Source organism: Trichosurus vulpecula, chromosome 1, assembly GCF_011100635.1.
Source record: "Trichosurus vulpecula isolate mTriVul1 chromosome 1, mTriVul1.pri, whole genome shotgun sequence".
NCBI classification, from domain to species: Eukaryota; Metazoa; Chordata; class Mammalia; order Diprotodontia; family Phalangeridae; genus Trichosurus; species Trichosurus vulpecula.
The window spans coordinates 464,590,217-464,618,129 of NC_050573.1; positions in this window are offsets into that span (position 1 = coordinate 464,590,217).

A 27,913-nucleotide genomic window follows, 5' to 3' on the forward strand; every position below is an offset into this window, starting at 1 on the left:
GTTTTCCACAAAATTTTAGATTTTGAAAGTACCCCAGTAGTCATTTAGTGTAACCCACACCCAAAGGAAATTCACACTATAACACACATGTCATTCAACCACTGCTGGAAGACTTCCAATGAGAGCTAACTCAACATCTCCCAAGTCACTACATTCTACTTTTAGGTAACTCTAATTGTGGGGAAATTTTTCCTGAATGTAGGTGTAAATTTGGCTCTATGGACATCCACCCACAGCTCCTGTTTCTTCCTCTAGAGCCAAACAGAGAAAGTTTAATCCCACTTCCACGAACACAGCTCTCATGTGTCACTCTCCCCTCCCCATGAGTCTTCTTTGTTCTAGGGTGTCTCCAGTTACTTCAAGCAGTGCTCATTTGACAAGGATTCGAGGTCTTTCAACATCTTTCCTCTGACCGTTCTCCAGTTTACCAATGCTTCTGAATTATTCAGAACAGAACACAAATTTCCAGCTATGTTCTAAACAGGGAAGAGCATAGCAAGACTATAATCTCGCTATTCCTCAAAGCCATGTCTACCTTAAGGCAATCAAAAATCTTATTAGATTTTTTTGGACTGCCATATCATAGTGCTGACTCATAGTATATTTGTTGTCTACTAAAACCCCATCTTATGAAACTTATTCTGGTATTCCCAGATACAAGTCCATTCATGTCTTCCCATCCTGAGTGACTCTTATTCATGTCCTTCCATTAGTTCATGACAAGGAAGTGCATCCAATTTGCCAAAGATTTGTTTTACTTTGTTTTGCCATTGCAGGGTTGCTAGTGGAAGATTCTGGTTGTCTACTTGTTATCTCTTATTATAAACTGAGGTCTAGCCATGCCTTTATAATTCTGTACATATGAAGTTGATTTTTTGAACCCAAATGTAAGACTTTACTGTTATCTTTATTCCTTTTCATCTTTTATCAAGAATGAGCCAGCCATTTCACTGGATTGCTATCAGTTGGGGCAGTTAAGTGGCCCAGTGGATAGACCACTGGGCCTGGAGCCAGGAAGACCTGAGTTCAAATTTGGCTTCAGACACCAGCTGTGTGACCCTGGACAAGTCATTTAACCTTGATTGCCTCACTTTCCTCATCTGCAAAATGAGTTGGAGAAGGAAATGGCAAATCACTCCAGTATCTTTGCCAAGAAAACCCCAAATGAGGTCACAAAAAGTTGGACAAAACTGAAAAATGAATGAACAACAAAATCTATGCAAATATTATTCCACTTCTCTTGTAAACACCTTGGACATAATGACTGTTTTGGTTTAGTCTTTGTAATTACAACATCTATCTAACACATAGTAGGTGCTTAGTAAAAGCTTATTGAATGACTAAATGATAGCTACCTGTACCTTACACATAGTAGGTGCTCAGGAAATGCTCATTGAATGAATGAAGGAAACGAATGTGTTTTACACACTCAAAAATGATAAAAGCTCATCAAGAGTCTTCAATACTCCTGAGAATCCCTTTGATTCCCCCACATTTAATCCATCTCTAAAAAATCACGATGACTGGAAGCTGATAGAACCATCTGAGGATTTAAACACAAATATAAGTATAGCCCACATGAGTGAGGTCCCTCACACATTATCTTTCTTCAGAAAACTAGAATCCAAGAAAGATTTTAATCACTTTTTTACAGAACCCGTGAGAGGTAAATTACCTCACAAACATCTGGGAATAAACAAACTAAGCAAATGAAAGGAAATGAGGGGACATATCTTGCTTTGCTATTATGCCCTTGAACAAATCACTTAAACTATGTAAATTTAAGTTTTCTCCTCTTTAAAATGAGGTTGAATTAGATGGCTTTTGTGACTCCTTCCAGCTCTCAATACTATAATCCTCCAAAGCCATCTCTGAAGGCTCTACCACAGGTTGGGCACAAATAGTCTGTTTGAACATTTGGGATGGAAATATCTCTACATTTGCACCTCTCGTGTTTCCTTGGTGCTACTGTGATTCTGCTTTGCTCAGCAGGATCATAGCCCCTTCTCAGACGTGGGCACTCCATGCTGGGTGGTCTCTTTCCGGTATCTACCGTGTCTCACAATCAATATGAGGGATGAACAACAGCAGCAACTAAAATCCTATAAGGCAGCATAGTGTAAAAGAACGGGGAATGCACTGGACATCAGAAGACTTAGTCTCCAAACCTCATTTCACCACTAATTAGCTGTTACCTCGGAACGGCAATTGTACCTGCCTCATCCTCAGTTGTTCCTTTGTAAAATGAAAGGTTAGCAATAGATCATCCCTAAGACTCTTCCCAGCCCTACAGGTCTATGTTTCCAGAGAAAGAATAATCAGGTAACTCTTACAGCTGCATGTTAACAGATCCCAGTGTTCTTTAGGGGGAACCAAATAGAACTGCATGCCTAGCACAAGGAAGTAAGTGGGAAAAGATGCAGATGAGGAGTACTAGGCACCAGGGTTGGGTGGGTAGGGGGAATTCATTGAAATATCATCAGACCTTCAAAGGGAAAAGGGCAGTATTCCGTTTTATCACTCACTGAATCCATAAGAGTCACTATACTTTGGCTTTGTACTCAGATACAGTAAAATGCTACCATGCAATGAGTGCTAAAATTGAGACTTTTATTCCACTTCATTATAATGTGTAAATTGTTGCCTTTTATTTGAGTGCCCGGAGGTAAATTGTAGACATATGTACAAAGTGGAGCTATTCAAATAAAATCACTGACATGTTAAGAGGATTCCCATTTTTGTTATTTATACTGTTTTCCTTCATTTTCGAGGATGATAGTACCCTTTATTACACTCACTAAATGTGTGTATTATACTTGGGCAACATATATTCTTTCCATGATCCATTAAAATAAGCATAATGCTCTCCATATTCATGTAAGTCTTATTCTACACTCCACAGTTTTAAATATTTTTCCACACTCTATAGGAAAAAAGGCTTTAGTGGCACAGTAAAACTCAGCCAATTATGGCATTTCTTGCCCTTGTTGTTAGTTTTAACCTGAAGTATTATCTTAGACAAAGTCACAGCTAAAGAGAAAATGATAAATTCATTTTGACATTGCCTACATAATATAAATAGCCTTTTAAGTTTTGATTTTTATTAGTAGAAGTGTCCTGTCTCAGCACAAGTTTAAGGAACTCCCATTGGATCAACAATCTAGCTGGAACAGTATAGAGATGCGATGCTGAGGCCTTGTCTATCGCTGTGACCTTTGTGTTCTGATGCAGTTATCTTTCATCTTCTAGTGATTTGTAGCATCCAACAATGAGAAAGTCTATGCATCGCATCGGCATCTGTGGTAGTAGTAGAGAATCAACACGAATGTTAATGACATTGTGAATAGACTTGGGGGGTTGCAGGGAGGGGAAGGGAAGTGGAAACCCAAACTCCAGCCTTCTAACACTTCATTTCATATTCACAAATGGCATAATCTTGTCCTGGGTCCAAGGACCTTGGTGACAGCATGAACTTGGCCTGACTGCTTGTGAATCTCCAAAACAAAGGCCTCCTCTTTCCTGTAGGTGCGTCCCCTGAATGGCTGTAAGTGAGTGCGTTTTGCCTACACAAGAAAGAATGATTTCACAACCCTTGTTACACAGTTATTGTGGGTTGGATAAACAACAGGACGCGTGTTTTATAATGGTGGTTTAAACAGATTTTTTGATCCAAGAATCTGGGAGCCAGTTCAAGACAGAGTAAGACATGCTTTCTGAAAGGCAGTATGATATCAACAAGGTCACAGTTTGCTATCATTTTTAATAGGGAAAAAAAATCCTTACTCAAGGGGCATTTAACATATTTTGACAAGGTGACCCACAATTATCCATTAGCATTATATTTGTCTAAGCCCCACTGCATTGATATGCAAGGACCATGTAATAGTTCATTGATGTCCCACTTGGGGGTGGGGAATAAGGCAAGTGGGACCTTTCCAAGGTCTTTCACAGCCAGAATGCATCTAGCTATTGCTGTATTGATTAAACATTTGGATAGTTAATCAACACAGCTAAGCCCTTTTAACCTGCCATGTGCAGTATACAAAGAAAAATAATAATAATAATAAGGAAGAAAAAAGATGTCTGTAAGAGAAATGGAGAGGATGCAATTTTAAATTTTGAAATTTAACATAGAACTTAGATTGTTACATATAATAAAAGCATAAAAAAGATGAGAGAGGGTGAATATGGCCTCTAAGTACCAAGAGTGTCAGTTACATAATTTTGTTTGGTTGTAAGTTTCTGCTACTTTCAAAAATTATAAGTGATAAAATGTTTAAATACTGTTTTATCAGGTTTGTTACACTTTTAATTATTCACTAACCTTAATGACTGGTACGATCTCTTTTTAAAACCTAGTTATTGCACTTGATTGCCCCACTGCACACGAAACTAGATTTACCTAAGAGAAGCTTAATTGTTCTTTATAATTCATCTTCAGGTTCCCCATCACTATAACCCAAATGACTACCACCACCACTACAACAAAAATAACTCATACATATCTGTATATGTTTTTTTTTCCTAACAACAATCCTATGACCTCAGTAACACAATCATCATTAACCCCATTGTATAGATGAATAAGCTGATGCTAATGTAGGGCAGCTTATTTCAACCAGATATACACATTAAAAGGCAAGACTATGTCAGGGAGGACAGTGATACTGCCCTTGAGCTTGCTTTTTGTCCTATGCTTTTTCCTCCTCCATTCATTTCTATAGGAGATGAAAAGAAACCTAGGTGTGAGAAACCAGGGGTCCCCTAAACTCAGGGAATCATTAGCAGTTTGTTCGAAGAGTAGCCTCTAAGTTGATACTGATTGGTTACACTTGAGTAATTGGAAATTAAACAAGAACTCATGAGGAATGTCTAACCCTAAGTCAGAGAAAAGCCTCTGAAAGAAATACTACCCTTGGTGATAAGGAAGTTGAGGTTAGAAAAAATATAATCTTGAAGACACCAGTTGGCTGGGTCAGCTCTGTGTACCTAAGCACTTGACTTTTGGGCCAAGGAATCTCCTTTTGGAGAAGAGATACTCATTTAGCAAAGGCTCCCAGAAATGGACAGGATGCTCCTTGCTCACTTCCCCATCCCATAATCCCATCACCAGCCACCTCCAGGTCTCTATTACTTGAGGAAGAGACACTACCCACCTACCCCTTGTTCAGTGTGACATGGTGTGGGGTGAGGAAAAAGTAGTTTCTGCCTTTCTCAAAACTTTTTTAATCTCTTTACTTTAACCTAAAGAAGTCCTATCAGAGCCCTCTCCTTCTCTTACGGGAAAGATTTTGTACCTCAGGTGAGGACTCCAGATAAAGCCAGAGTATGGAAAAGAGCAGTTCTATAAACATCATCAGTAGAACCATGTTTGACAGCAACCAGAAACTGGTAATTATAAGACCAGAAAAGGATCAACCACCTGAAAGTGGTAGTGTGGTATGAAATGCCCAGCAGATACTTCAGGACACCCAAAAGGAAATATAATAACAGAAATTAACAGAGACTGTATGCCACACAAGACTAGCAAGGAAAAACCTCAACAAGAAAAGTACAAGAATATCATAAGACAGCAGCAGTCCTACAGCACCAGAGGCAAGAAATAGATAGATAGATAGATAGATAGATAGATAGATAGATAGATAGATAGATAGATAGACAGACATATAGATAACATAGATACATAGGTTTATAGATATATCTTGATAACTTTGTGTGCATTGTGTATATTTGTATATACATGTGTGTGTATGAGTAAATGTATATATATATATACACACATAGATCTCTAATTATATCTATAAATCTATGTATATAAGTATTTACATATATATATATATATGTATATGTGTTTATGCATGCAGCAACACACAGAAATAGATATCGATTCATTCTGCCATGTACCCACCCTGGTTATGTATGTTTACTATATAAATATCCCTCAACATGTTCTCTTCCATCTGTGTGCCTTTATCTCACATGTTCCCTAATGAGTTGCCCTGCACATGTATTTCTTATATGTATCCATTCTTTCTACTGATAATGTATCTGTTGGTGAGAAAATGTGTCCTCATTTTATGGAGGAGATATTTAATAGATTTTTTTTCTTGCTATGCTATTTGATACCTTTCCTTTAAACTAATGGTATCCTTTGACTGAATAGAAAAAGTAAACATATATGTAAGGGTTTGTGAGCTATAGATGTGAATGGATGAGGACCTATTCACAATTCTATCTTGAGTTTGATGTAGCCTCATCTGCAGGACCTGTAAGTGAGTTGTGGTGTCAATAGGTGATATACTTACTTATATATTTGATATATCCCACAGGAGTAAACTCCTTAAAGACAGGGATTATTCGTGCTTTTTCCATTTTTTTCCTAACTGGATAATTAATAAAGTGTTGTTAAATTAAGATGAGTTGAAGTGAATCGCATTGAATGTTATTGGACCCCGTTTACATTATGTCTTTGGTTCAATCAGACCTGAGATTGGACTATTTTGTATCTAGACTACAATAAAACCTCTCTAAGGAGATATTCACATCCTATGGAAACTTTCAATTTTTTTTTTAATATTAAAGTCAAAGAAATTGACCAAGATCAACAATGTGATACCAAAGCCATTTCATTGCCTGCCAGATTAAACATTTATCTTTAGGGTTTAGAAGACTTTGGTCAACATTGTGACCCAAATGAGTGGCTTTTAAGTCAACCATGAGTTCTGATCACATGTGTTTGATGTAATTACAGAAGCCATAGCCCTTTATAAGAGACGTCAAGTAATGAAAGAAATGTCTGTATTAAGCATAATGTTCACACAACCTTAAAAATACTCAACTCCTCGCTCCACCTCACTTTGCATATCTTGCCATATGTATATGAAGTCCCTCTCATCCTTCTCCTTCATTCTATCCACACAACTACCACTCTAGTTCAGATCCTCATCACCTCTTGCCTGTTTCTATTTTTTGTAATAGTTCCCTTATTGACCTCCCTGCATTATCTCTCTCTACTCCAATCTATCCTCCATCTAGCTACCAAAGCAATTCTCCTACTGAACACTGTTCAATAAACTCCAATGACTCCCTATTACCTCTAGTATAAAATTAAATTTCTCTGCTTACCTTTAAGGTACCTCAAATTCTGGTTTCATTCTACATTTCCTGCCTTACTACACACTGCCTTCCCCACTCCTGGACCACTCACTATACATATATACTGATCCTACAGTCCAACCAAACTGTTCATCTTACTATTGTTCACCCATGACATGCATGGCACTACATCTTCTCTCCCTATTTCTTTACACTAATAAACCCCTATGCCTGGAATGTTCTCACTCCTCATCTCTATTGCTTAGAATTTCTAGTTTCCTTCAAGGCTTTGTTGAAGTGCCACACTGAAATGGCCTACGAAGTTTTTCCCCATCCTTCCATATACTATTGTTTCCCCCAAAATATTATCTTGTGTTTATTTCATATACGCCTACCTAAGTACATGTCTCCTCTAGCTAAATTTTAAGTTCCTACAGGGCAGGGGCTATTTAAATTTTGCCTTTGTATGCCCAGGACCTGAAATATAATGGGGACTAGGGAAATATCTGATTCATATGAGAGAGAAAAATAAAGAAAGAAGTGACAGAAAGGAGGAGAGAGCCTTGGTTATTTATAATATTTCTGAAATATATAAAAGAAAGTTTTATTATACAAGAGGCCCATCCATATGTGTGTGATAGTGGACACCTGCAAAGTCATGCAGATGCAACCCCATAGGTATACCATTTGTATACAAAGCTAAGCAGTAACAGATCCAGTGCCAAAGTCCCTGAGGTCCAGATCTTGAAGGAGAAGGTCATGGAAATAATACCTCATAAACCAGGCTCCTCCTCCTCCCTGCCAAGTAATAGTGATGCCCAAAGACACTAAAGCCAAAATCCTGGAGCAAGATGTAAAAGATAACACCATAGAGGCTTTGTAAATGGCCCAGTAAACCTCCACTACTAACCCACGAGTCCTTCTGCTTTGCCTCACTGTTGGATATATGTTCCTGGTTAGAGCTAGATAATCATGAATTGGAAACTAAAAGCAGTCACCTCTCCTCTTATATAGAAACAACTAGCTTGGGGCATGTAGCCTTGCTGTATGGCTTAATAGTAGTGAAATCAAAGGAACATAAGTGTGCACATTGCCTTAATTTTAGTACAGGGGGGAACTTGTTGCTTCATTGTTATATAAGCTTCTGAGATGTGAAGGACTGATTGCTGCTCACCTGAGCAAAGGCTGAGCCCAGCTGCAGCATCCTGCAGTGCAATTGCTTGCTGCCAACCCAAAACTCCCTGTTTCTGAATCATTTCTCAAAATCCATCTTCAGACAGTCTTCCTTGATTATCAGAAATGTTCTAACTACCCTTCATTATCATAACATAATATGTTTAGATCACATTTTTTCAACAAAATCCTTTGAATTGTCAAATCTTTCAACACCAGAAACAGATATTATTTTTTCAGTGGAAATATAAAAAAGAAGAGGCATTGCCATCTGCTTTGTGGCTGAGCCCCAAGGACCATGAGACCTTTCCATCCTACTTGCAGCTGAAACCTATATGTGATGTCTTCCCCCATTAGAATGTGAGCTTCTTGAGAGCAGGGACTGTCATTCTACAGATAAGGAAACTGAGGCCCAGAGAAGCTAAGTAATTTGGCCATTCTCCCACAGGAAGAAGTGCCCAAGGCTGCATTTGAACCCATGTCCTCTGCCTGACCAGACGATAATTTCTATTGTGCTGTGCTGGATTTGTTTTACTGATTTATGAACTTATGTACATAAAAGTCTCACTAACGTATAAAAAAATTAAATTTTTTGTAGTTAAGCTTTTAAAAGATCTCATTACTATAGTGCCCTGACCAGACATACCCTGGAAGAAAACGATAATGTAGTGGATAGTTTCAAATTCAGAAGGACATGTTTCTCAGATTGCTAAAAATAGAAGGTCCCATTGTGTGAGAATTATCTCCCTAAAGGTTTTAGCTAGATGAGAACCTTGCTCAAAAGTAGGTCATTTTTAACTGGAAAAAATATGACTCTCCTCTTTAAAAAAAAAAAAGTGGCTAAGGGTAAGGGGTAGCAACTGTGTGTGTGTGTGTGTGTGTGTGTGTGTGTGTTTATGGAAAGAGAAACTGATATTGCCTTCACAAACCTGAGCTAGCAAAGCAAACACCACTCTTGTTACTTATCATCAGCGTTGGAATCACATCTCCAAAGACAGAGTAGATAGGTGCAAAGATCTAACTACTGCAGGCAAAGCATAATGGATGGCCATCTACACAATACAATCGGTGAGGCTTTTGGGAGAAGGCAGCATGGGATATTGGAACGTGCATGATATGCATAGCAGATCCCTGATAGATGTCTGTTGATTTATTGTCTTGGAGTCAGGAGACTTCAGCTCTAACTAAATCCCATTTCTGAAGCTTGATTGGTTGTGTGACTGTGGGCAAGTTGTTTAATTTCTTTAAGTCTTAATTTCCTGAGTTATACAATGAAAATCCTAATACTTGCATTACTGATTTTGCAAAGTTGTTGTGAAGAAAGTACTTTGCAAACTTTGAAGCAATATAAAAGTAGGAATTATCTCTATTAAGGCATTGTATACAAAGCTATCTCCCCCACTGGCCTACCACAGTGCTCCAAATTCTAACATTCTAAATTTATCCCTTTGGGTTACTATTTCAAGGATTTACCTGAAAAATCCAAGCCCCCTTGAGAAAAATGGCACATGAATTCATGCCAGTTTAGGGAGATTTTAAATCTTTCTCTTCTTAAAGGAAAACTGGATCCATATGAAATTAGTGAGTGCCTCAGTTCAAGATTCAAAAGAGGTGGGATCTCAAAAAGGGGTGTAGATGCAGAGTAACTTTCTCAACCCTGACTAGCCATACCACTTGAACAAATCTAGGTGTCAATAGTAGGGGGCATGCTTACCAAACCTACCTTAATGTTCTCATCTGAGATCAACCCTTTGAAGAATTAAAAATCTGCATACAGCAGCTCCCAAAGATAGAAATGACACGGTTACCCATGCCACTGGCAATTAGTCATGAGACCAAGTTAGCTAAAGTTAATGAGAGAAAAGAGGATCTTTCTCAGGGAGATTAAAAATATAATGTGCACCATTTAAGGATGTTATAGGTAAGAAAGCTTTCAGTATTAGGTGTTTCTGCTCTGAAGAAACTGACTGTATTCTCATTGAATGTTCTTACTTCATGTAATTGCATCATTGCTAGAGTGGAGTATGGTTAACAAGCAAGCAAAAATGCGGAACATGAAGTATTAGAGTGCCTCAGTTTCCTCATCTCTAAAATGAGGGGCTTTAAACTAGATGTGTCCTCTGAGTTTCCAATTTTAGACCTGTGTTCTTATGTTCCTATGTATGTTTCGTTTTGTTTTCCTGAATCTACCAAAGTCCACTTGCAGAGACAGGAGATGGTTATTTGCCTGAGGGCATTTAAGATTCTTTTTAAATAGCTACATAGGAAGGGAGAATTTACTTGGAAGGAGTGAAAGTGAAATGAAATACATCTAGGTCACATGGGCAAATCATACAAAATGAAAATCTTCATGTACTTTTATTTTCTCCTTTCTAATTATTTATTGGCATGATGACTAAAAAGTTTCAAGAGACATAGCGTCTGGGTAATTTAATCATTTTATTAATAAGTCCAGCAGAATTATTAGCAAAAGTATGGTTATTTGGTTGTTTCTCTTAGACCAAAGACAAGCATGGTGGATGGGCTTACAATTTATATACCCCTCTAAGCAATGAGGGGCTGCTAGTTACATCATGTCACCCTTGGACAAAGAAATTATTTCTCCAAAGACCACCCCCAGCCTTGGGCTATCTAGACAAAAGGATCTGTCTCCACCCAAGCTTGAGTGGAACACAATGGGATTCCTCACTTTAGGGGGCCAAGATCAAGAAGAGTTAATGAAATCTCCTTATCAGTAATATTCTTTAAAGAGCAAACTTTTTAAAAGATTTTTGAAGGGGAGAGCACTAAATCTTTGCCCAAAAATTAATGGTTATTAATAATAATTTCTCACATTGAGTTCCTACAATTTACTTTGTGCTCTATGGGAAATTCAAGGGAATACAGATCTATTAGGAGTAAATAAACTTAACAGAAGTAATTCAGGGTCTTATAGATCAAAAGCAATCCCATGTGTGTCCCCATTACAGAAAAGATAGGTGGCTTCATCTCTTACTTCAAAAAGCAAAAGCAATGTAGCTGAGGCTGTCATGAAGGTTAAAATTTGAAAGGTGGAAATATCATAGTCAAAATTACTCTTGAAAATCCCTTAAATCACCCCAAAAGTATACAGGCAAACAGCTTTAGTTAGAAAGGGAATATTCTCTCTCTGTCTCTCTCTCATTCTCTCTCTCATTCTTTCTCTCTCTCTCTCTCTCTCTCTCTCTCTCTCTCTCTCTCTCTCTCTCTCTCTCTCTCTCTCTCTCTGTCTCTCTCTGTATATGTGTCTCTTCTTCCCTCCCTCCCTCCTTCCCTTCCCTGCTCTTTCTCCTCCCTCAATAAATATTCATTTAATTTCTACTATTTACAAAGCACTATGGGAGATACACATAATAAGACATAGATATAAATCCTGCCCTCATGGGGTTTACAGAAAATTTTTTTTGAGCCAAAGCATGAACTCACCTAACTTTACATAAGTGTAAAAATTAAGAAACTTTTCTAGCAATAAAGGAAAAGTCTCAGAGGTCTACATGATAAATTGCCAAATGATTGAGACAATGAGGGCTAAGAGGTCAAAGAGTAGCTGGGTTGATCTAATTAACCGCCTGCATAGAAAGATCCACAAGTTTAAAGAATAGGTAGAATTTGGGTGGGCATGCCCAAATTAAAGGTATACAACAGAAGCACCATTCCAAGAAGAAATTTTTCAATGCATCTGCATAAAAATAAATAAAACTAAAAAGAATAATTGGTGAAAACAGTTATGTTAAATTCCCAACTACTGGATGACCTGAAGGTGAGTAAAGTATTTGGGATATTGGAGTTGGTGGAGCTTCACTCTGTTGCCCTGATGAGCTGAGAAACAGGTGAGAGATGAGAAAGGAGGGAGGGCAGGGATCCTGTGTTGTCTCCATGTACTCAATGCAGCTGTGTAATAGAACACTCAAAGTTCAAGAATCAGAGAGTCAGATCTTAGCTTGGGATACAACCTCACGAATGTCAGCTACCAGAACTCATTTCCTGACCATAAAGATAACTCACAACCTCTGCCTAGAGTTGGTGCCAGTGTGACAGCATGTCTTTAAAAGATGGCAGTTTGTATTAGAGAACAAATATATCTGGAATGGTTGATATGTCTTGGAATGTGGGAGAGGCAAGCCAGGAGAAGGTATGGTGTCAAAGACTGGAAAATTAGAAGCAGAGAGAAGAGGAGAATCAAAGTTAGCTGGCCTATGCCCCTCCCTAAAATAGAGGCCCTAGGAGAAATTGAGCATTGGGAGAATAAGACTGACATGGTGGCGGGATGCTCCAGGGTGAGAAGGCTGCAGTTGAAGATGGATATTCCAGGATGAAGAGACGTGTGAAAAAAGACCTAGGGTCAGATGGTAGCTGAGGCATGCTTAGTAAGGCCCAAAAAGTCAGATGCAGCGCCAAGAGGGAAGGCAAAGAAAAACGGTGATCAGCATGGCACTAGTAGTAGTCCTTGTCTTCCCCCGTTAGATTGTAAGCTCTTTTTCTTTTTTCTTGTTTGTTATCTCCAGCACTCAGCACAGTGCCTGGCACATGGTAAACACTTAATAAGTGTTTATTGAATTGGATTGTATTGAAGATAACACGTAAAACATTTTTCAAACCTTAAAGCCCTATATAAATATTAGCTATTGGTAGTAGTGAAAATAATAATAATTCTGATTTTTATTGCCAAGTGTCATCCTAGCTTCTTTTTCTATAATCATAAAAACTCGTAATTTCTACTCAGATGTATTCCCTGCTCTTTTTTCTCTTATCTACTGCCAATCATTCCCAGACTTCTTTAATTTCTACACTGCCTTTTGAACTTAATTCTATTTATTACTGACCACTTCAATTTCTCAAGGTCATTTCAAATTATAATTTGATAATCCAAGGTGTTAGTGACCTCTTCCAACTTGGATCCATCCATGAAACTTCAGGAGTACATCTCATATTTTATCATCCAAGCCACTGACAAAATGTTAAATATAACCAATCCCAGACATACTCTTGAGGAACTTCATTTGACGTGTCCTTTTAGGTGGCTGCCAAAGCATTAATAATGACTCATCACCATCTGAGCCTGCCATGTTCTGAACCCACCTGAAATTCTAAGCCGTATTTCTTTAGATTTCAAGTGAACGTGAACTTGAACCTATGCTCATCAGATCTTAAATCTATTTGCTCCCACCAGGAGGAGAAATCCAGATTTCTCTTTCATCTTAAGTCTGTTTGCTCCCACAAAAAGGAGAAATCCAGATTTCTGTTTCATCTTCTTTCACAGAGATAAAGAGCGATCTGATTTGAACAGATTAAAACTGGCAAGTAAACATGTACCCGAACAATAAGTCAGCATAATTTAGTGTTGAGTATTAATTTTATTTTAGCCAGGAGCCATAAAAAATAAACTCACGATTACTACTGCTGGCTGAAAAGGTTCATCATAGGCTCCTCTACTTACCCATTTTGACTTAATGGCCACTAGAGTCATTGTCTTATTTTTTCCTTTGTTGCAGCTGCTATCAGACTGGAAAGGACTTTTGTCCAGGCTCCAAGAAGTCCAGACAAGGTCTCCAGAGGCTTTCTATTTTTCCTGCAGTTCCTTTTACTGACATTAATGATGAAGCTGCTTTGTCTGTGGCTCTGCCATGGTTCGTAATGCCTTAGTGACACGGCAGCTCCAGATGCATTAGATCAGCAGCTGATGCCAGCACGTGCATGTCTAACACATACTTGAGATAGGTGACACTTCTTAATTTTCAACCCATTCTGCACAATGGGGATTTGGCGCAATACACGGCTTGGTTTTTTTCCTATAGATTAAGATTTTTCCAAAATACATGGTTTAAAAATGTTATTTGCAATGTTTATAATGCCAGTGAGGGCAGTACATGTCTGAAAGAAAATGCATCCCAGAGTTCTTGTTTAGAAATGGTAATTAATTTTACAGTCAACAGTGGTATGACACACTGTCTCTTATTAGACGTCCACTGTGGCTTCCTGCCAGTCCTTTGTAAGAATGTTAATTGACATCCAGAATTAAGCAACCTCTTTTCTGTGTTTTAAAACAAAAAGATTTTTCTAGTTAAAAAGACTCACCAACACCCTTTTAAAATGCGATATATTTAATTTTTATAATACCACTAGACAATGGATTTGTGCTTTTAAAAAATTCTTCCATTACAACATGAATTTTAACATCCATTTCCTTCCTTCTTAAATCTCTCCTCTGACACTTACTACCTGTGTGAACTTGGTCAAGTCAATTAATCACTGTAGGTCTCTGTCTTCTTATTTGCAAAATGAGGGGTTTGGCCTAAAGGGCCTTAGTGGTCCCTGTCAATCCTAAATCAATGATAATTTAAAAAAAAAAACTATAGTTCCACAGACCTAACTTAGCCCATTCTCATTTCCTCCAACTCAGACGGTTTAGACACCTCTTGGTCCTAGTTGAGAATGGTATCTTCATTTCCAGAAGGCCTTACCAGGAACCCCAAGGAAAGGTGTTTAATGGGAATATGCAAAATACATGCGTGTGAAAATATATGCATACATGAAGAATTACCTGTAGATATAAAGCTCCCCTTTTGTTTTGGTGTTCTTTTTTTTATGTTTTGCCAGCTGTTGTCTTTCAAATATATTTTTCCTTATGATTAATATTAGTGACAATAGCAATCTGTAATATTAATGTTTTATAATAATAATAATTACAAGGATGACAACAACAATAATAACTTTTGCACTTATTATTGCATTTGACCTTCACTACAACCCTGTACTCAAAAAAAAAAACCTTGATATTACTTTCAAACAGGCTCTCTGGATCAAACTCATTGGTTTGTTCTTCACATTATTGGCTCACACTATCAGCCAATCACACATAGCGGATTTGTAGGGTTGCCTAGCCCACATTGCTACATAATCTATTAAGTAATTGGATATTTCTCTTCCTCTCCTCCAAGGGTAGGAAAATTTCCCCATCACCTAAAGAATTATAATAACTTCATTTAGCACATAGGTGCCCTCAAAAAAACATTACAGCCGATACTCTTTTCTTTGCTCTTCCTCTTAATTATGATAGTATTAGTAAGATAAAATTATAAGCATAATAATAATTCATGCATGGTTTCTCTTTGCTTTCCCTCTAACTTTCTAAACATCTCTTTCTTGGTGTCAGAGAACCTGGGTTGGAGTCAGACTCTATGACCTAATAGCTGTGTCACTTTGAGCAAGTTGCTCCAACTCACCAAACCTCTCTTTCCTCACCTCTAAGCTGGGAATATGAAATGGAAGTTTGATGGGAAGAACAAGTGTGATATCTCTCTGCAGGACCACTGAAGGTCAGGAGTTACAACTGTATTGGAAGCTGTCCATTATGGCAAAAGATGTTAGCCAGGTCGTTGTTTCAACAATCTGGCCAGCAGCTTCTGTAGGGGTGTAAGATCCATCCACAGCCAGCACCCAGAAAGCTGCCAGCACGCTGGGAAAGCACAGGTTCTTTTGATCTGCTTTAATAAGGAAAGCAAGGTTGAAGGGGTTGACAAGCTTACTTTAATTCAGCATACAGACAGCATTCACTTAGTTCAGGGGGAAAAGCCAGCACCCTGAACTTCAGAACCAAATGCAAACAAATTACAAACATCAACAGACAGACCCAATACAATTCATAGTTACCAACATCTATGTTTAGCCCGGGAGCTCAGAACAAGGGCTGGCCCAGAGTCACGCAGCGCTGCGGCAAAGAGCTCCAAAGAACAGGCAGCCAACCCCTGGTTTTTATATCTTTTTCAGCTCAGGGCTGAGTCACACATGCGACTCACCCACGTGACCTAGAATCGTCACAAAGAGGCGGACTTAAACCCAGGTGGTCTAAAAGCCTCTGCTCTCCCAGACATGTAAACTAGGCCCTCCCTGGAGTTAGCCCCACCTTGGGCCCCACCTTAGTTGCCAATCCACACCCACTAAGGTTTTACACTTAATGGGGTTTGGGCCAGGGGTTGGCTGTCTGTTCTTTGGAGCTCTCTTACTCACAGCAGTGGTGATCAAGGGGCTAAGAAACACACCAAGGTTGTGGCTATTTGGAAAAAGGATGGCAATGTTGAACATGAAACCATAAGTTATAGATCTGCATTGGCTCTGTAGTGAGCAATGACAGATTTAAATGCAGAACATATAAAAAATGGGGGTGATAATAAAATATTTTTCTCATAAGATTATTTTAAGGATCAGACTAGATGATATACATGAAGCTCTACATAGATGTAGAGGCAACATGGTATACAGAATCAAATGCTGGCCTCGAAGTCAGAAAGACCCAGGTTCAAGTGTTGGCTCTAACACACACTAGCTGTATGATTATGACCAAGTTGCCATTTTGAAACGAGTTTGCATAATAGAAGTCCCCACATCGATGAAATTACAAGCCTAGACCATTCTGGAATGAAAATATACACACACATATTAGTTATTGTTTAGCACCCTGCACACAGTAGAAATTTAATAAATATTTGTTTATTGAACTGAACTGAATTTTATTATGCTAGAGAACTCATGGCTTTCCAAAAACAGAATTTTTTTAATTTATAAACAGCTGTAATCAGAACTACATCTTGGGGCTCATGCGGACTCAGTTCAATCTTGGGAATTTCTCTCAAAATCTCTCTTTATCTTGTGCCCCCCACCTAGGGTTTCCCCCGGGAATGTCAGAATTTGGATAGATCTCCATAATAACAGGCAAAGGGTCCTCAGTTCCTGTGCAGGCGCTCATGCTAACAAAACATCAAATATGGACAGATTTTGTTTCATCCAATAGAAAATGCAAAGTGCTTATACATGAGCACATAAAAAGTCAAGCCAAATCCCTTTCCCTCTCTAATTGGCCTCTGCCTCTAGGGACCTTCTCTATGTTCCAGACTTAGAAGTATTACTTTGAGAGCTCTCTGCAACAACAGGAGGGGGCCATCTCCAGTCATCCTGATCTGTGTCATACCGCTGGACCCAGATGGCTCTGGAGGAGAAAGTGAGGCTGGTGACCTTGCACAGCCCTCCCTCACTTAAGTCCAATTTACTTGCAAGGCATGGCATCACCCTCCTGGTGCCCTGGTTCTCTTCAGGAACAAAAGGCAAGCAACAACAGCAATGACAGGAAAGCATTTGGGGTTATTGGAATCAGACAATCCATGCTGTGATAAGTCCCGCTTTCCTTTCAGAGTTATACCATACCTCCCAACCGTAGTTCCTCCTTGAGGTTACACTCATCCCTGTGACAAAGAATTCCATTTCACTGAAGAAAAAGATAGGGAGACAGTGTGGGCAACCAGAGGACCTGTGTTTGAATCACAGCAGTGACACTTGGAAACTTGGTGAGTCAACTTAACCTCTGGAGCCTCATTTTCTTTTATCAGAGAAAGGCAGTGTGGTATAGCATAAAGACCTTGAGCTTTGGAGTCAGAAAATGTGGATTCAGGTCCTGCTTCTATGACTTCCTACCTGTGTAATCTTGGGCAAGTATCTTATACTCTCCTGAGTCTGACTCCTCATTTATAAAATAAGTGAGTTAGACCAGATAGCATTTAAAGTCTAGTACAGGTATAAATCTATCATCCTGGGGTCTATAAAATGAGAAGTTTGGACTAGATGGACTAAGAGGTCCCTTCTAGTCTTACCTCAATGACCCTATGATGATTGGATGCCCTTATCGGCCTTGTTGCTCCTTGGTTCTAGTTCCTGCATCTCCTCATTTGAACCTAGTCTTCTTCTGAGTCCAAGAACTTCCTCATAATCTTGTGCACCAACAGTTTCCATGTTGACCATTGCTTCTATACGATGCCATCTCTGGTTTCCTGGAGAGACTGATCTTTCAGAGCTTTCCTTCCAAGGAACTGAGTCTATATCTCTGTGTAGGCCTTATCTCCTCTGCCCAACTTTTTTCTCTTTGGTATTCTAACCTTTAAAAAGCCGAGGCCAAGGGTAATGATCAAGTATATGAACTATTCAGGAACTTCGTTATCATTGTGATTTCAACAGGACAACTAGAATTCAGGATGAAGGGGGCCTATACCTTGTCAAAGAGGTGGTCTAGCACAAGGAATTTCACACGTTGTTCATGAGGCAATGTAGAGAGACCTGGCCAGGGTCCCATGTCTTTTGACAATGGTTGAACTTTTACTGAACTTTTTAATGTGACAAAATAAATCCCAGAAGATGTAGGTTCTAATCTTGGCCCCACTGCTTACCAGTTCCAATGTTAAGCAAGTCACTTTACCATGTGGTTGTACCCTATGTATTTTTAAGCATGTAAGGCAGTTTTCCCAATGGGGCAAGCAAGGGGCCACAACTTGCCCTTTAGAATTAGCCGAAGAGATACTTAAGAAGTTTGAGTGAGAAAAAAAGATTTAAAAATAATAATAAATTTCAATTTTAAAAATTTTAATACTTTAGAAAAGATGAATCACTAGCATATGAAAAAAAACTGAAAATTATCTCTTTACTTTTGGCCCAAGATGCAACTGCATGGCTACATGCTTCCTGACTTTTAGAAGCTTCAGGTGGTTTGGGGGCCACTCTGTGCTCTGTACTTCAAAGATGAAGGAGACCTCAGTGGGTCAGAGTCTGGTTCTCCCCCCAGGGTTATTATCTACACCTGCTGCCTTCCTCTTCCCCCACTGCTCAATCATCCCGCCAACCCTATTATGGTAGCAACCCTGAACAGGATGGGAAGTACCAGAGAAATGAGGTAACTTAGAGGCCTGATCCAGCTTCATCATCAGGTCTATGACCCCATTAAAAATCTTTGTTGACTGGGTAAAGGGTTAACCATTCTGTTTAGATGAACAGGAAGTTCTCAAGTACAATTCTCTGGTGAGAAGATGAACCACTGGGCCTAGTTATTTGGCCTAAGGTCCAACAGTCCTTTCCATCAGCTCTGGTGTATATGCTCTGGTCCTCCAGACATTGACAAATGACTTGCCTGTGTACCCTAAGGCCTTTCCATCCTTTCTGAAGCTACATTCTTATATGTGTTGTCTTCTAGTTAGAATATGAACTTCATGAGAGCATGCACTGTCTTGCTTCTCTATCTGTATCGGCAGTGCCTAGTACAATCCTTGGCACATTTGTTGTTGTTGTTCATTGGTTTCAGTCATGCCTGACTCTTTGTGACCCCATTTGGGGTTTTCTAGGCAAAGAAACTAGAGTGGTTTTTCATTTCCTCCTCTAGTCCATTTTACAGATGAGGAAACTGAGGCAAACAGTGTTAAGTGACTTGCCCAGGGTCACACAGCTAGGAAGTGTCTGAGGCTTAATTTTGAACTCAGGAAGATGAGTCTTCCTGGCTCCAGACCTGGGGCTGTAACCACTGTGTCACCTATCTGGCCCTCATTGGCCCTTAGTATTTAATAAATACTTATCTACTTAGTTCTCGAAGGCAATGAGCCTCAGTTTCCTTATCTTTTAAATGGGAAGCATAATTCTTGTTCTACATATCTCACTGGGTCTTAATTAAATGAGATAATGTGTGCAGAAGCAATTATTATTGCTGCAAATGTGGTTATATTTAATATTACAATTAAAGTGAATATAATATGACAACTACTAATATTAATAACATTGTTTGAATGCCCACAATTTGTATATGATAAAAAGAATTGAGCAGAAGTCAGAAGGGAACTATAAAACTCAAGGTAATTGCTCATATATACAAAAATTTTCATATGCATATATTTCGCACATGCATACAAATATCAATTCTTCAATTCTTATTAATCTCATTTTTCCTTCACTGGCAATTCACACTAAGAGACATCATTCACCTAAATATGTTTGTTTTGTGAGGGATTTTTACATCACAAATTCACACAAGTAATAAAAAGGCCCTAATTTGTAGTAGTGCCAAGCCAGGATTATGCCAGAGCCAGCTCAAACCTGCTCATGAGAAGCAATTGCTAAATTTTCATTGTGATCATTTACACCTGAGAAACAGCAAACACTACAAATGATGCCTTAATTTATTGTTTTGTTTATTGTCTAGATTAAAGAAAGTAATAAGGAAAATATTAATAATGATGAATAAATTTAAAAGTGTGTCTTGAATGCATTTTTGTGAGCCTGTTGTTAAACATTTACCATTACACTGATGCCCTATATCTGGCCTACACAACTTGCTGTCTGCAGGAAGCTTACAGCCCTCAGGTCACTTGTGTCATGCCAAAAGATTTCAAGTGCTGGAGAAAAAGGTAGAGGAAAACATCCTTTGTATGTAGAGGAAATCCTTCGGCCTGCGGCAAGCAGCCTGGACAAGTCATGTAGGCCTGCCCTAGACTATGAGAGATTTTTTTCAAGATATTTTATTTGAGAGTCATTTAAGTTTTTTCCATTGTTCAAGGTCTACCACTTTTTCTACTGAGAGACTTTTGGATATGATGAAAATAGGGTTATATAAGTTCATCCTCGTAGTTATACTGTAAGAATTTTCTAACTTACAGAGAAAGGACAGAAAGGAAGACCTGAAGTGCCTCAAACCATCAAAGAAGGAAACTCTAAACACACTTCCTAATAATGAGACTGAGGGCCAGAATGGGCATCATGGAAGCCCCATTAATCATTGTCTGAATGAATGGCTGTGTTCCACTGGTCAACCTTATTCAGCATGTCTACTGCTATTACTCTAATCCTGCGGTACGAACATTTGTCTCATTTAGGTTGGGATATTTCCATTTAAGGAGTCAAGAGAACCATCAGAAGGATGTGGTTGGGACAGGAAACTACAGAAATAAAAGGCCCAGCCGATGGAGAGCTATTATCTAGAGGTCTGGTAGAATTCCCATTGCCCAAAATGGGATGCCATTTTGATCATTTCTTCCCTGGCAATTGTGGAGAAAAGCAGCATCAATTTTTTTTTGTAATTACATCCTTTTAGTCCTTTATCATAAGTAAAGTTATTAGTTACATTTTATGATCCATGAGTATTTCATTATGTTCAAATTCTAAGCCTGAATCCTGAGCCGTTTGACCCAAGAGTGTTGGTGTTGGTCAGCGAGATTGAAATGCAACTGTTTTGTGGTTCAAGTTAGGGAAAGGAAGGATGCGAGCATTTATTAAACGCCTACTGCTGTATATGCCAGGCACTGTGCACCATAATGTTTTCAAATATTATCATATGTTATCATAATAATAACACTGGGTGGTAGGTGCTATGATTATCACCATTATAAAAACAAAGTAACTGAGATAGTAAGAGGTTAAGTGCATGCAGAGAAAAGGGAGAGGAAGGGAAGACAGCAAGCATTTATGAAGCTATAACTATGTACCAGGCACGATCCCAGGCACTTTACAAATATTATCTCATTGGATTCTCATAACAATCCTGAGAGACAAGGGTCCATTTTACAGTTGAGGAAACTGAGGCAGATGTTAAATTATTTGCCCAGGGTCACACAGCAAGCAAGTTTCTGAGGCTGGTTTTGAACTCAGTTCTTCCTCATTCTAGATCCAGTGACTGAACTAACATACAAAGAGAACTACAGGTGATGAGGTGTCAGATATAAATACCCCGTGGATGCAGTGCTTTTACATACAAATAGGGAGCTCAATCAATTCAATGAGGAGGAAGACTCTACTGATTCTTTAGAATTAGTTCAATGAAAGCTTAAGGAACTTCGTAGGGAGAATAAAAAGACTCTAAAACCAATATCCCTTGGCTCTTTCTAATAGTTATTTTTTTTTTAATCTGGATCATCAGCTTAAGGAAAATGAAAATAAATTGGTTTTGCATACTCAGGAATTAGAGACAGCTATGAATGACCTTTGGAATTTCAAGGATCATCTCTCGGGGGCAGAACTACATCTTCTGGACTCCGTAGCAGCACGGGTAAAGGGGGCAGTGCTGATCATGGTGGTAATAGCCTGCAGGCTATTGACCTCTGACCCAGGGACCTCCATAAGAGGTATGGAATCTTGCTAAAATCAGGGATAGGAGAGAAAAGAATGGAAGCAGAAATGCGGATGAAGACTGGGAATCAATGGTGTTAAGTAAGCCTCAGATTTACCTACTGGGTAGCTACTTCCTCTACAATGGGATCAGGGAATAGAGTGATTTTCCCACCCAAAAGCTTGGTGGTGGTGGTGGTGGTGGTGGTAGTGTTTGGTGGTGTCTGGCTCTTGGTGATTCCAATTGAGGTTTTTTTTGGCAGAGATACTGCACTGATTTGCCCTTCCTTCTCCAGCTCAATTTACAGATGAGGAACTGGGGCAAACAGGGTAAAGTGACTCACCCGGTTCGCACAGGTAATAAATGTCTGAGGCTGGATTTGAAGTCAGGAAGATGAATCTTCTAGGCTCTGGACCCAGCATTCTATCTACTGTACCACCCAGCTGCCCTAAAAGCTTGGTAGACATAGATGGTAGAAAAAGTTTAGATAACCTATGAGTCATTAGGGCAATGGTTAGTGTGGGTGTTGTCTAATGAGGTGTTGGGGGAGGAGTAGATACTGAGCTTCTCCTCCCTGCATCAGCTTGGCAAACTCTTAGAACATTTACCTTTGCAAAGCCAGTCAAATCAGTGAAAGCCATAGATGGGGAATGTTCTTTGTCCCTTTTTTAGATTGTTAAAATGGAACATTCTGCATACCTGATGCTATATAAATAAATTCCCTCTGCAATTCATTCCTCAATGAGGGTCAGCAAGAGAAAGAGTGAAGTTTCTCAAAGAGTTGCTTCTATGCTAACCCCCCACCCTCACCTCCTATGATCAGGCTTTGTTAAGTACAATTAGAGTCTGTCTTTTGGGTGGAAACTCACCTGACTGGTGTCAGGCTTTAACTATGAGCTTCCAAAATCACACTGCTAAATGGGCCCAAGCAGATCAATTTATAAAATCTGAGCAGGAGATTGGGACAGCTCCAGTAGTTTTCCAGGCAAATATTTCCACCTACATAAAGATCAGTTATGGGGATCCTAGTGGAAGTACTACATACAGTGACATAGGTGGGCAGAGGCATTATGATCATACCATACCATATCACCCTCTAATCAGTAAACTCCAGTGGCTTACTTTTTACCTCTAGGATCTAATATAAAATCCTTTATTTGATTTGAAAGCTCTTTAAAACCTGGCCTTAAAATCCTTTCTGGTCTTCTTATGTCCTAAACCTACCCAGACCCTCTACCAATCAGAGACACCTGCCTCGTTTTCCTGCCTCATGAAGGACATTGTATCCTCCACATCCATGCCTTCGCACAGACTCTCTGGTACATGTAGGGTGATGTCCCTCCTTTTCTCTGCCTCCTGGTTTCACTGGCTTGTTGGTTTTCTTCTAGACTCAGCTCAGATCCCACTCTCTATGGGAAATCTTTCCCAGATTCTCTTCAACTGCTAGTACCTCCCCTCTAGGGTGACATATTTATATCTGTATGGATATTGATACAGATATAGACAGAGACACAGATGTGGGTACAGATACAGAGACAGAGATAGATTAGATTTTAACTAGAGATAGAGATAATATAGCATAAACTATAAAATGGTGAGATACATTATATATGCATATATCTAACAATATTTGTATTATAATGCAACATATTTTATACATACATGTGCATATATTTTACATGTATGTTTATATATTTATATATATACATATGCATATACACAAAAATACATGTAGGATGTTTATAGATATAGATAATATATACTATAAATGGTGAGATAGAACCATATAGATATTTCTCACACACATACACATATATATACACACATATGTGTGTGTGTATATACATTTCTTTGTGTGTGTGTGTGTGTGTGTATATATATATATATACATATGTAGTAGCTAGATGGAGCAGTGGATAGAGTACCAGGTCTGGAGTAAAAAATACATGAGTTCAAATCCAGCCTCAGACATTTACCAGTCGTATGACCCTGGGAAAGTCAATTAATGCTCTTTGCCACAGTTTCATCATCTGTAAAATGAGCCAGAGAAGGAAACAGCAAATATTCTAGTATCTTTGCCAAGAAAACCCCAAATAGGGTCACAAAGGGTCAGACATGACTGAATGACTATACACACATGTATGTACATGTATGTCATATATCTATATAGTTCTATATCTCAATAATTTTGTCTAGATATACATGCCTTATATATCTCACCATTTTATAGTATATATATATACACATATATTATATATAATATAGCAACATCATAAAAGATGTGTATAGGTATAGATGGTATATACTATAAAATGGTGAGAGACAGACCTATATAGAGATCTATACATGCCATGAATCTATATATCTCATATGTAGATCTATATCACCATTTTACAGTACATATTATCTATCTCTCCATCTTGTATTACAATTTTTTGTATGCTGCTTCCACCATTGGAATGTCTGTCCTTTGAGGGCAGGGTGGTGTTTTTGCCTTCCTTTCTGTTCTCAGTGCTTAGCATAGTGCCTGCCACAAAGTAAATGCTTCATAACTGATTTTTGATTGACTAACTTAATAAATGTTTATTAACTAACAAGGGAAAGGGTCCTTGCAAACTCGTCCAATGGTCTAAGCTGTGAGCAGCATGTCTGCTTCGTGAGAGAGCTTTGCAAAATGAAGAAGACAAGCCCCTTACTCTATACCTGTTCCTGGGCAGTAACTATAGGTATAGCTGAATGGCCTGAGACTGTGGAGGTGGGCAACCAAAGTTTCTTTCTTTTGAGGTTAGAACTAATAGGGGAATTTTGTTTGTGGGGCATGTTAGTACCCATGAAAGTCATCATATGCACTCTGTCCAACTGAATAATCAAGTTTATGCTCTTAAGAGAATGGTAGTGATTAGGAAGTAGGACCATCATCAGTTGGGACATGGGACCCATAATGCTAGGGTGTGGTGGGCATGAAACCATATGATGTCTTTCACTAAGAAAGGCCAGTATGGCATGATCCTCACTCTGCTCCTCAGAGGGAAATTGTTTCAATTTACCATTTTCCCCCATCTCAGGGAGAAAAGTTTTCCCTTAATGCAAGTGATAGCTATTGAGGATATGGCATTACAATGCTAATTAAGTCAACTGCCACAGTAATGAACGTCAAAGCTCTTATAGAACATGCTCTTCTTCCTTATGGACCCCTCTGAACCCTTGTCTTCAGTTAGAGCACTCATTTTATTGCATGTCATGTTCAAGACTGGACCTACAATCATTATGTTCTCTGGATTTTCTGTCTCCTGTTATCTCCAGGCAGTTGGCACTGTTGAATATTGGAATAGACTTTTGGAACAGTAGTGTTGTCGGCATAGTCCTAGTTATCAGGGTTGAGGGTGTCAATCCTCTGAAGCTTCATCTGTGATGAATCAGTATTCCCTTAGGGCACTAGGAAGGGTGAGACTTTTCAGTAAAACACATTCTTGCATCTGCCTTCTAGAAAGATTTGTCTGAAATGAATGGACTACTTTTAGCTCATCATTCTATATCCTGCACAAAGTGGCCCAGGCTTTGAGGTTTTTGCCTTCTCAGAAGGTTTAATAGATCCTGACGAAATGGTTGAGGTCCCCCTTAACGGTCATGTTTCCTTTCTCCTGGGATATTTTGAGCAATCTCTTTTAAGACAGAATTTAGGGGAAAGAGGTAGAATTGTCAGGAGGTGCTTGGCTTTTTAATGATAATGGGAAGATCAAGTAGTTTTTCATAATCATGGTGAATATACGTTCACCTGGAAGATCCTTGAGCTGGTGTGGTGGCAATTCAAAGTCCCTTAGGGAAGGTGAGGAGAAAGGATTACCCATAAAGTACCTTTAAAGAAACAAAGATTTTGATATTTTCCCTTAATGGGGCTCCCGGGGAGAAAGGGAGTGCTGAATGGATGGTGATATGAGGTGAGTCTTGATATCACCTGAGACAGCATTGTTGGATGCATGTGAGTCTTATGAACTCTTAGCTACAGATGACCCTGACCCATGATGGGGATATTTGTGTGTCAGAGGTATCCTCATTGTTCTATATTACTATGACCCCAATGTTTCTGGTGCTACTCTCTTTCATCATCATTGCCTGGCAACCAAGAATGCTATGAATTGATCCTCTAATTCTCCACTGCATGGAGTATGCTCTTAAAGAAGATTTTTGTGTGTGCATTATTTGCTGTTTTTTAATCCTTTTATTATTTTTATTGTTGTTCCTCCAGAACTGTTTATCCTATACCTCTTTCTGAGGTCAAAGTCATTTAGCAAAAGCTTTAAGGCCATTCAAGTGATGGAAAGTCCCCTAGAGGATTGAGGGACATTGCCACCAAATAGTGTGACATGGTAGGCTGAGATAATTTCCTTTTAAGGAACTAAGGAGAATATCCTTGGGATTTGGTTGGTGCAGAGGACTAAGGGCATACAAAGCATAGCCTATGAATAGTCAGTGTTTTTGAGATCTAACAGAGATATCACTGTATTTTTTGACCCAGTGTTGATGCCATGCCCAATGCAGAGATAGAGTGGAACAGCATCCATTTTTAGGCATCATATTCTTTGTATCTGTTATTATTAGCAAAGTTAGTTTTATTGTATTTTATGATTTATGAGAATTTCAATGCATTCTAATCCCAAGCCTAAGTCACTAGATAGACCTGAATCAGGTCTTATCCAAAACAAACCCAAACCTGGATGTTTAGTCATATTTCAAGAAAAGGAAGTATACCTGTAACGAGGTTTAGCAGTCCTTCATCAGAACATGAGGTCACACATTTTGGTTTTGAAAACATAGGTACCTCAAATTTGGGAAGTAATATTTCAATGGATTTGTGATTTTATGGACACAGGTATTTCCTACAATGGTACAGATAGGAATCTCTCCACACCTACCAATTATATTCATATCATCCTCCAAATTTGGAAAAGACAGTCAGCCCAATGGTGGGAGGCTTTGTTGAGTTCTTCTGACAAGAAGCAATTCATCTAGGGAACCACAGAAGGAAAGTGAGTGGAAGACCTATTATATATTTGTTATGCCACTACAGGAAACAGGAAACTTAAAATCAAACTCATTACCAGGGAATGGAAGCTGGGGAGCACAGGTTCATTAGAAAGTATAGCTATATAAATAACAACACCATAAACAGAATGTTTTGCCTTAGAGACTAATATATTTCAAAATTATTATCCACTTAAAATATTTTACCTAAAAGAATTCACAATTAGCTTTCAGTATTTAAACAGCACATTAAAATGGAATGTTTATAAATATCTGAAATAAAAGCAGCTTCATTTCAATAGAAACACATTTTAGAACTCCCACATACCATAGGCTCCTGAATATAATGCAAATTACATGGTTTACAACATAGGTGTTGTTTTTTTTTTCTTTTTTTTATCTGAGCTGACAAAAGGGTTTAGATAATAGCTAATATAAATACATAAAATGTCATATTGAGAAGGTAGTTTTCAAACATTTGTCTTTTGGAGAGTATTTCTAAACTTAACTTTTATTAACTCAGGGAATGGGAGAGAAATATGGTGATGCTAGTGAACCTTTGAAAATCTTTTATTTTTATCACTTTTAATGCATGTTTAATATTTAACATTCATCTTATTATAGACAGAAATTGTGAAATGCTTGTGCTGTTTCCAAACAGTTTTCGAGTTCAATGCACAGTCACAATTCTGAGGGGAGATT